This window comes from Myotis daubentonii, chromosome 1 (genome assembly GCF_963259705.1).
Source record: "Myotis daubentonii chromosome 1, mMyoDau2.1, whole genome shotgun sequence".
NCBI lineage: Eukaryota > Metazoa > Chordata > Mammalia > Chiroptera > Vespertilionidae > Myotis > Myotis daubentonii.
Genome location: NC_081840.1, coordinates 97641093 through 97652125, shown reverse-complemented (window position 1 = coordinate 97652125; position 11033 = coordinate 97641093). Strand labels below are relative to the sequence as shown.

At 39.3% G+C, this 11033-nt stretch overlaps 1 pseudogene; it reads right to left on the bottom strand.

Annotated features, from left to right (window-relative positions):
* Positions 1–6854: 6854 nt before the first annotated feature.
* On the bottom strand, positions 6855–8234 carry LOC132230893 (E3 ubiquitin-protein ligase KCMF1-like; annotated as a pseudogene).
* Between the last annotated feature and the right edge of the window lie 2799 nt (positions 8235–11033).

Below are 11033 nucleotides of genomic sequence, written 5' to 3'. Positions count from 1 at the left end.
CAATTGCTGCAGAAAAAGCATTTGGCAAAATCCAACATGCTTTCTTGATAAAAACCCTCAGCAAAGTGGGACTAAGAAGGATCATACCTCAACGTAATAAAAGCCATATATGACAAACCTACAGCCAACATCATACTCAATGGGCAAAAACTAAAACCATTTCACCTAAGAACAGAAACGAGACAGAGATGCCCACTTTTACCACTTCTGTTTGACATAGTTCTGGAAGTGCTAGCCATAGCAATTAAACAAGAAGAAGATATAAAAGAAACCCAAATTGGAAAAGATGACGTAAAACTGTCATTATTTGCAGCTGACATGATACTGTACATAGAAAACACTAAAGACTCCATAAAAAAAATTATCAGACTTAATAAATGAATTTGGCAATGTAACAGGATACAAAATTAATGCCAAGAAATCTATGGCATTACTATACACCAATAGTGAACTTACAGAAAGAGAGACTAAAAAAACAATCCCATTTACCATCACACCAAAATAAAATTAAAATATCTAGGAATAAACTTAACTAAGGAGGTATAAGACCTGTACTCGGAAAACTAAAGAACACTGAAAAAAGAGATAGAGGAAGATATAAGTAGATGGAAGAAAATACCGTGTTCATGGATTGGTAGAATCAACATCATTAAAATGTCCATACTTCCCAAAGCAATCTATAGATTCAATGCACTCCCCATAAAAATACCAACAGCATATTTCACAGACCTAGAATGAACTCTCCAAAAATTTATCTGGAATAAAAAAAAAAGACCCCAAAATAGCTGCAGCGATCCTGAGAAAAAAGAACGAAGTAGGAGACATCTCAATACCAGTTATCAAGCTGTATTATAAAGCCACTGTTCTCAAAACTGCCTGGTTCAGGCACAAGAACAGACATATAGACCAATGAAATAGATTAGAGAACCCAGAAATCAACCCAAACCACTACGCTCAACTAATATTTGACAAAGGAGGCAAGAGCATACAATGGAATCAAAACAGTCTCTTCAATAAATGGTGTTGGGATAATTGGACAGATACATGCAAAAAATGAAACTAGATCACCAACTTACACCATACACAAAAATAAACTCAGAATGGATAAAGAACTTACACATAACATGGGAAACCATAAAAATATTAGAGGAATCCACAGGCAGCAAAATTTCAGACATATGCCAAAGCAACTTCTTCACTGATACAGCTCCTAGGGCAATGGAAAAAAAGAGAAAATAAACAAATTGGACTACATCAAAATAAAGAGCTTTTGTACAGAAGAAGAAGAAAAGAAAAACATCAACAAAACTAGAAAGCCCACTGCATGGGAGAACATATTTGCCAATGCTATCACTGATGAGGGTTTAATCTCCAACATTTACAGGGAACTCATACAACTTAACAAAAGGAAGATAAAAAAACCCAATCAAAAAATGGGCAATGGACCTAAATAGATACTTTTTGAAAGAAGACAGAAGGAAAGCCAAGAGACATATGAAAACATGCTCAAAGTTACTAATCATCCAAGAGATGCAAATCAAAACGACAATGAGATACCATCTCACACCTCTCAGAATGGCTATCATCAACAAACAATAAGTGCTGACAATGATGCAGTGAAAAAGGAACACATGCACTGCTGGTAATAATGCAGACTGGTGCAGCCACTGTGGAGAACAGTATGGCATTTCCTCAAAAAATTAAAAATGGAACTTCCATTTGACCCAGTGATCCCACTTCTAGGAATATATCCCAAAAAACTAGAAACACCCTATGTTCATAGCAGAAAGGATATATGCACCCCTATGTTCATAGCAGAACAATTCCCCATAGCTAAGATTTGGAAACAGCCTAAGTGCCCATCAGCAGATGAGTGGATTAAAAATTGTGGTACATCTACACAATGGAATACTACGCTGCGGTAAAAAAGAAGGAGTTCTTACCATTTGCAACAGCATGGATGGAACTGGAGAGCATTATGCTAAGCAAAATAAGCCAGTCAAAGAAAGATAAATATCACATGCTCTCACTCATTTGTAGAATATAATAAACAACATAAACTGATGAACAAAAACAGATCCAGAGACAAAGAAGCATTGATCAGACCGTCAAACCTCAGAGGGAAGGTAGGGGAGGGTGGGGGTAAGGAAGAGAGATCAACCAAAGGACTTGTATGCATGCATATAAGCCTAACCAATGGACACAGACACCAGGGGGGTGAGGACATGTGAAAAATGTCCACTGCTCAAGGGGAGTGTTCAATGTACAAGGCCGATATTGCAGTTTCATTTCCATTTTCTTCAACGTGAGACTGTACACATGAATGGAAATGCTATATCATCAGCCTTTTATCCACTAAAGACATATGCTTGTAATGCAGTCTGGTGGAAGCAATGGAAATATTAAAATAAAGAAAAAAATTGATAATAATTTTATATATAGATACACATAGATATCTATCTAGAAGTAGATAGATTTTCAGTAGATAGATTAGCTATTTAACTGGCCAAAGGCTGTTAAGCTTAATTAATGTGAACTTAACACCTTAAGTTAATAAATTCTCCCATGAGGGCTATGAGTTGAGAGGGTGAAAGGAAGTTGTCTATTTAATAGCTAATTTGATGGCTAATGCTATCTTACCATATCATTTTCTAGATTTTGCTAATGATGAAGTATTTTTTTTTAAATCTAGAGGATTTAAAACAATTTTTTTTTGTTTTCTAAAACTAGAAAAGTAAATTATATACCTTTCACAGAAGATTTGAGTTGTTTTTTAAAACTTAACTAATTTAGCATTTTTCTTGTGCCTCTAACCCAAGAAGCAAACATATACCTAATGGATTACCAGTGCTTTGACTGAGTCACTTACTGATCTTGAGTTATTATTTAACTGAGATGAACAAAAGCTCTGTGAGGAGGGCAGTGAAAGCCCAGGTCCCAGCCCCCAGGCTGTTTTTAGTAATAAGTGAACAGGTTAGCCAGCAGCAGTCAGTGGTTTTGGCTTCTGTTCTTAATATTAGAAAGAATTAAAAAGCTTTCTAGGTACTTAATTTTCTACCAGAGAGGGAGCTTAAAACTCAAAAGTTTGGAAATTTAAGTGTTCAGTGTTGGTTAAATTTTAGTTGTGGGAGAACAAGAAAGAATGCTTGAGAATACTTTTCACAATCATCTGATCACCAGTATAAAACTTTTTTTACAACATTTAACTGAGGCAAATTTAAATATAACAATGCGAACAAATCTAAAATATAAAGCTCAGTGACATTACATGCTGTATATAGACGTCACCACCACCCACATCAAGATTTAGAATCTTCTGTCACCCCCGAAAGTTCCCTTTTTCATTTAATGCCACCACCTCAATTTAACCACTATTCTGATTTCTTTCACCATAGATTAGCTTGGTCTGTTTTACAACTTTGATAAAAGGAATTGTACACTATGCCTTCTATTGTGTGCCTGGCTTTTACTCCATGTAAATGGTTTTCCAAAAGTGTCATATTAATCATATATCTGTTACCTTTAATACTGGCTTTTTTAATTTATCATAATGCATCTGAGGTTATTCCCGAGATTCTTATTGCTCAGAAGTATTCTCTTGTATGACTATATCACAATCATTTATCCTGCTGTTGACAGTCATTTATATACTTACTATGCTTTGTCTTTATGCATAAAGCTGCTACGAACATTTCTGAGCAAGTTTTAATCTTAATGAAAAGTATCAAGTGTTGACGATGTGCTTTACAGCTTACACAGAGCCATAAGCCAGAGAGCTTGTTCACTATTTCAGAAATGCCCTTCACTGGTAAGTCATTAACTGGGCACTAGGGTTTGACAGAAGGGTAACAAGCCATTATCTCCACATCAGACAAGGATCCTGCCAGGGTCCCCCTCCCCCCAGTTCTGAATCCTTTAGCTAGAGGACATGTCACACACTCAGATAGCTTTCAGAATAAATTCCCAGTAATCACAGATGATCGAGGACCTCACAGATCATATGTCCAGACCATTTGTTTTTATAAATAAGAGCCTTTATATCCAGAAAATTGTGAGAAATTCTCAAAATAAGGCTGAGCTCAAACCAGAAAGTAGTTTCCTAAATGCTGGCCTACTGCAGGAAATAGGAAGGCACATGGGCACCCAAGGGGGTTAAAAGATAAACAACCCAATCAAAAAATGGGCAAAGGACCTAAATAGACACTTTTCAAAAGAGGACATACAGAAGGCCAAGAGACATATGAAAACATGCTCAAAGTCACTAATCATCTGAGAGATGCAAATTAAAATGACAATGAAGTATCACCTCACACCTGTCAGAATGGCTATCATCAGCAAATCAACAAAGGACAAGTGTTGGCAAGGATGTGGTGAAAAGGGAACCATAGTACACTACTAGTAGGATTGCAGACTGGTGCAGCCACTGTGGAAAACAGTATGGAGTGACTTCAAAAAATTAAAAATGGAACTCCCATTTGACCCAGTGATCCCACTACTAGGAATATATCCCAAGAAACCAGAAACGCCAATCAGAAAGGATATATGCACCCCTATGTTCATAGCAGCACAATTCACCATAGCTAAGATTTGGAAATAGACTAAATGCCCATCAGCAGATGAGTGGATTAGAAAACTGTGGTCCATCCACACAATGGAATACTATGCTGTTGAAAAAAAGAAGGAACTTTTACCATTTGCAACAACATGGATGGACCTGAAAAGCATTATGCTAAGTGAAATAAGCCAGTCAGGGAAAGATAAATATCACATGATCTCACTTATTTGTGGAATATAATGAACAACATAAACTGATGAACAAAAATAGATCCATAGTCACAAAAGCATCAAACAGAATGTCCAACCTTAGCGGGAAGGTGGGGGTGGGGAGGGGAGTAAGAGATCAACCAAAGGACTTGTATGCATGGATATAAGCATAACTAATGGACACAGACACTAGTGGGGTGAGGGCATGTGCTGGGGGGTGTAAGCGGCCAGGGAGAGGTCAATGAGGGAAAAAGGAGACATATGTAATACTTTAAACAATAAAGAATTTAAACAAAATTTTAAAAAAAGAAAAGTCCAAGTAAGCAAAAATTTTCATGCATTACTCTCACCAAATCATTACAAAACTACTCATCAATTTTTTAATAAATTAAGGCTTTTATTAATTTTTTAAATTCTTACAAAACACTTTGCTTAAAAATACCTTTTTATTGATTTTTAGAGAGAGGGATAGAGAGATGGAAACATCAATTAGAGAGAAACATCATTGATCCGCTGCCTCCTGCACACTCCTTACTAGGGATCGTGACCCGGGGCATGTGCCTGATCAGGAATCCAACCGGTGACCTCTTGGTCCTGGGTCAACACTCAACCACTGAGCCACACCAGCTGGGCTACAAAACACTTTATTTTAAGATGTAGTAAAAACTTCAGTGACATTCACTTTTGGACCTCTTCTAAGTTAAGCATTACCTCGTTCCAGTCAGATTCTATGGTGATTCCCGTTTTCAGACTATATATCCTGTGACTAACTTTATGCTCTATTTCTAGGCCATCGCACTTATTCTGAAAATTAACTGTCTGACATTGCTTTATAATCATTAGTTTCATCTATGGGAAGCACATATTTAAGAAACATTTGAAATTTTTAATGGAGAAAATAAAACATGTCTCTAAAAGTTTCTTAGAAACTCAAATCTGTTCATTCATGCCTTCAAATAATCCTTACTTTTAACATTGTTTCACAGTTCAAAGTGGGTATTATTAGCCAGAATAATGAACTTATTACTTAAAATATATCCCAAGTTTCCTCATCAACTCATGTGTGATTCTACAATAGCGTCGCTGAGTGCTTTTGTCTAATTTCTCTTCATTGCAGTTCCACAGGGAGCCCCCTACTTCAAACATGTCTGGCTTAATGAATTTTTTTCTTACTATGACTACAATCTGGTTTGGTGTCAGATCCACTCCAGCTTTGAAAGCTTTGTTGTTCTCTTTTCGGGCCTCAGACCCTTTCCATTTCTGGAGTGTTCACTAAAGACACAAAATAATTGGTCTGAGCAGATCCACCATACTGCCACGGTATTAACCAGATTAAACATTAAAAACAACTCCTTTTTCCTTTTGATCAGTGAAGCAGTGGCAGCACAGTGTTTTGAAGAATATTTGTGTTATCTTTAGGTCCGTTTAAAACAAACACACACCATCCTGAGAACAAGCCTCCCCAGCACTGCTCAGGTCAAGGGCAGCCAAGTCCTCATTACTTTGTTTTATACTTGAGGTCATTGCTTGGCGCCATGTTTCCATAATTTATCCAGAAACTAATCAGCTGGGAAATAATCTCCCCAGGGAAGATCTCAATGGTCTTTTTAGAGTTTTTAAATCTCAATAACTCTTCAAGGGCAATATCAGCTATATCATTTTATCACAAGAAAAAAGTAAGCTCATTTCCTAGGTAAGATGCACACAGCAATTTTTCTCCATTTTTTTAAAGTAAACCATTTAAGCAGTTTTCCCCATTAATATTCATAACTACATACAGTAACTTCATTAGAGTTTTCAGAATTTTCCTCTAGAGTTTGCATGTGGAGTACTAGGTGAGCCTTTTGCATGTCAAGGTACAGGAAGTAGAGCTGACCCCTACACTGCTACCTGCATTTCCCTGCTAGAAATAAAAAAATAGTTAAGTGAAAATGATTGTCATATATATTTTCTCTCTTCCTTTTGAATGTACACAAAGTAACAAGAGTGACAGACCTGAAATTACAATCACCAAACAATGCAATCTAGTCGTTGTCCACTTTCATTGGCAAATACAGCACAGAGGACATTGTGTGGGGATCGGGCTGCCATCAAAGAGGAGGTGGGGCCAGGTTTCTTTCATTATCCTCTTTTAAACTTAGGTCTTCTCAAGCAATATCTAAAGGCATAATATCTGCACAGTCCATAGCACTAAATTCTGCCAAACCCACCTCCCACCTCGTCTGCAGAGGAGCTCTCTTCGCCCAGGAAAGCAGATGGAAGGAGCTCTTAGACAGGCTGCTGTCTGCACACTCACTTTCTATGGATTGACGCTCTGTTTCTAACATGTTAGGATCATTCCACCTGTTAAAAGAAATTGGGAATTCTGGATAGTGTGCTGACGTTCTGTGTTAACTGTGTTGGTTGTTGGTGTGATGGTGTGATTGTAGTGGTGAGCCTGTGTTAGTGCACAGCTTGTGTCACGTGTGGTCTCCAGCTGCTGGCGGTTCTAACTGCAGCTGCATCTACAGTTGTAATTGAGAATCACCAGGGCCAGAATTAAGCTATCCTCCTGCAGAACGTCTCCCTCCTGACCACTGAGATCAAAGCTCAGCAATAGGATCCGTGGCAACCCTATTGCTTGGAGAACATGAACTCTGAAAAGTAGAAAGTCCACCAGTAGAACTGCTAGTAAAGTGCATGTTTGGCCCTGGCCAGTGTGGCTAAGACCATGTATGCCTGCCAACCGAATGATTCTAGGTCAAGGGTGCTATCTGGGCTGCAGGTTTGATCCCCGGTCTTGGTTTGGGTGCCTGCAGGAGACACATCCCAATCCATGTGTTTCTCTCCCATCAATGTTTCCCTCTCTGTCTCTATTCCCCTTCCGCCCTCCCTCCTTTTCACTCTCTCTGAAAAGCAATGGAAAAAAATATCCTTGGGTGAGGATTAACTAAAAAAATGAAAAATAAAAAATTTAAAGTGTCTGTTTGATCTATGAGTAGGAGAACCTCCTAATTCCCAGCCAAGGTGAAACATTCTACGTACATGTCGAACACCACCCAGTTCATCTAAATCTCTAGTAGTTGTGTGCTCAAGTGTAAGATGAGCTGCACAGTTGTTTGTGGCAGGATCAGGGCCACTTCCAGGTAGTGCTGCACAGACAGGGCAGATCATTTCTGTTGACGTCTCTGCATGTTCAGAAGCAACATGTTTGTGAAGAGGTGTCTCTGTATAAGCCACTTTTCCACAATAGGGACAAGTAAAGGACTGTGGCTGCTCTGCAGAGAAAGCTTCCCCACCATGGTACAAATCAAATTCTACCCTTGCTAGTATGCACTGCACTGGGCTGTGAGTTGTATGCCCTGCTGTTGCACTACTTTCATAACAAGATGCACCAAGACAGTAACTGTAGCAAATTAAGCATGTATCTTGCAACCTCAAAATTTTCCTTTTAAACGTGCATCACAGCTGACACCCTCATGTTGGAACATCCTAATTCAGCAGATGGCACAGTGGGCTGTGGTGTTCCCTGGCAGGCCTTGGTGCTGCCCACACAGGCTCCCCTGGATGCTCTGGCTTGGCTGCAGCTTCTGAGATGGGTGAACAGGGAAGTGCTCCCGCGCTGGCGGCCTAATTTCTCCATTTCTTGATTCCTATTTCTAAAATCTACATCCAGGCATTCTGGGAACTAGAAAAGCGTTGTATTAGGACACAACACTCCCTCCTCTAGTGGTGTGTGCCCCTTTGTATGGATTAAGCTGGCTCTGCTGGAATCTGATGCTTGAAGGGAGTGACAGGGAGGAGAGGAGATTTAGAAATAAAATGGAATCCCAGTGATTCCCCTGAGACAGTAATGAGAGCGGACACCTTTGTTGTTATGAGACTCACATTTTCGGTTCTCTACTTGGAGCAATCTATCAATGCTTGGAAATCCTTCCAAGAGATTGAATCAAAGATGCCCACTATCCTGTGAAGGCCGGAGGAAAGCTATGTGAGGAGACAATGATGTGGAGCCGTCAATCTGAAATGAAATATTATTTTATCAGCCAGATGATTTAGGTTTGTGTTCATCTCTAGGTCTGTATTTGTTCTATTGCCTTTAGCATTTGTTGAATTCCATTGCAAGTATTTAGGATTCAATGGTACCAAAATTTAAAAACTAAGCCTACAGGCTAACTGTGTGGCTCAGAGGTTGAACGTGAACCTATGACCCAGGATATCAAGGTTCAATTCCTGGTCAGGGCACATGGCCAGGTTGTGGGCTCAAGCCCCAGCTCCCAGTAGGGGGCGTGCAGAAGGCAGCCAATCAGTGATTCTCTCTCATCATTGATGTTTCTATCTCTCCTTCTCCCTTCCTCTCTGAAATCAATAAAAGTATTTTTAAAAATTAAAAAAAAAAAAAAAGCAAGCCTGGAAGTCCAGCCATTTTGCTCTCAGGAGACATCTCCCTGTTAGAAACCTGGAACATGTCCGCTTTATATTGCTAACCGAGTTTCGTGGACAATCAATGCTCTCACTTTTGATAGGGTCAATGTGGGAGAAATAGAGCACACCACTTGGGTTCAGTTTAAAGCCTGAGAAATCGCTGTGAAGAGCATTACAGGAAGCCTCAAGTTTTGCAGGGAAGCTTTTCTAGAAAGCAAGCTAGGTAGGGGGCAGGGAGGGGAGGGTTATACCTCAAAGGAGCCTGGCAACAGGAAAAAGGAAAAGGAAGAAGTCCCGGGGAGGAGGATATGCCAAGCTGAAAGGCAGATCCAGAAAGGTGAGCCAAGTCTGATGGAGTCACAAACACAGTGAAGTGGCAAAAAAGGCAACGTTCCATTATTGAAGGTGATCACAGCCCTGGACATGACCTGTCTTCTAGAGAAACAGGCAAAGGTAGCAACGCACATCACATCAACTGCTACAGGATAAAGGAGATGTTTTCTGGTGAAAGAGACACTTCCACATTCTGAGTGTTTGAGCCTTTTGTATACAAACATACATTGCAGTTGGCCCTTGGACAACACAGGTTTGAACTGCACAGGTCCATTTATACATGGGTTTGTTTGTTTTTCAATAAACACATACCATACTGTAAGTGTATTTTCTCTTCCTTATGATTTTCTTAATAACATTTTCTTTTCTCTTGGTTACTTTATTGTAAGAATACAGTATGCAATACATTAACATACAAAATATGTATTGATCAACTGTTTATATTATTGGAAAGCCTTCCTGTCAACAGTAGTTAAGTTTGGGGGGGGAGTCTAAAATTACACATAGATTTTAGACTGCACAGGGTGTCAGCACCCTTCACCCCTGCTTTGTTCAAATATCAACAATAACGTTGAAATTAAAACACACATACACATGCAGAATTAAGGAAGGAGGGGGGTGGGCATAAAAGGCAAGAGAGAAGGAGAAAAGGAGGGAATGTATATCCTCACCTCAGTTTCCCAATAAGGCATGAAAGTTCTTCATACACTCTCCCTCCTTTGCACTTATTGGTGTCCCAGATGCATATCAGGGATGAGGTTCTCCTGGGGCAGCTGCACAGCTATGGAAGCCAGGTAGATGGTTATCAGGAGCAGTTTGGGAAGATGGAACAATATCCCTTCGCTCTACTATGGAGACAAGACAGTCAGCCCATGAGGTTGGTAGCTTTCACCAGTGGAGGCAGACTTGCCTAATCTCTTCCCAGAAAGCAGGACAGATATTTGTGTTTTGAACTAAGAAGATTCCCTTGCCATTACCACCCATCCTTACCTCCCCACTCCTTGCCAGAGGAAAATAATTTTTCTAATTCAGCAAAGATAAATAGATTTGATTTCCATTTTATGTATCTAAGAAAAAATGTAAAATAAAACCCACCAGGCAAATGTTCATATCTTGCTCCACAATGGATTTGAAAGCAAATGTGAGAACTTTCCATTTTTCTTTAACAATTCCCTTCCCCCCGGGTGTGCACTTATTAAATCACTTTCAATTTATTAAGCAACCACTATGTACTAGGCACAGTGCCTGGTGCTAAAAATACCAAAATGAAAAGTTGTATCTCTTCTGACAAGGAGTTTAGAAACACATACATGAATTGAAATTTTTATGTTTGCTGATATGGAATATGGTATGAAAAGTGGTGCACACACAAGGAAAAAGGTATCTAAGTCTGCCTAAGAAATCAGGAAGTTTCTCTCCACTGAAGTACAGAGACTTGTTGCAAAAAAGCATTCCAACCGTACTCCTTTTCCCTCACTGTTCTTCTCCTTGCCTTTTCCACTCCAATGCCCTTTAGCAAAATGATTGTGGGC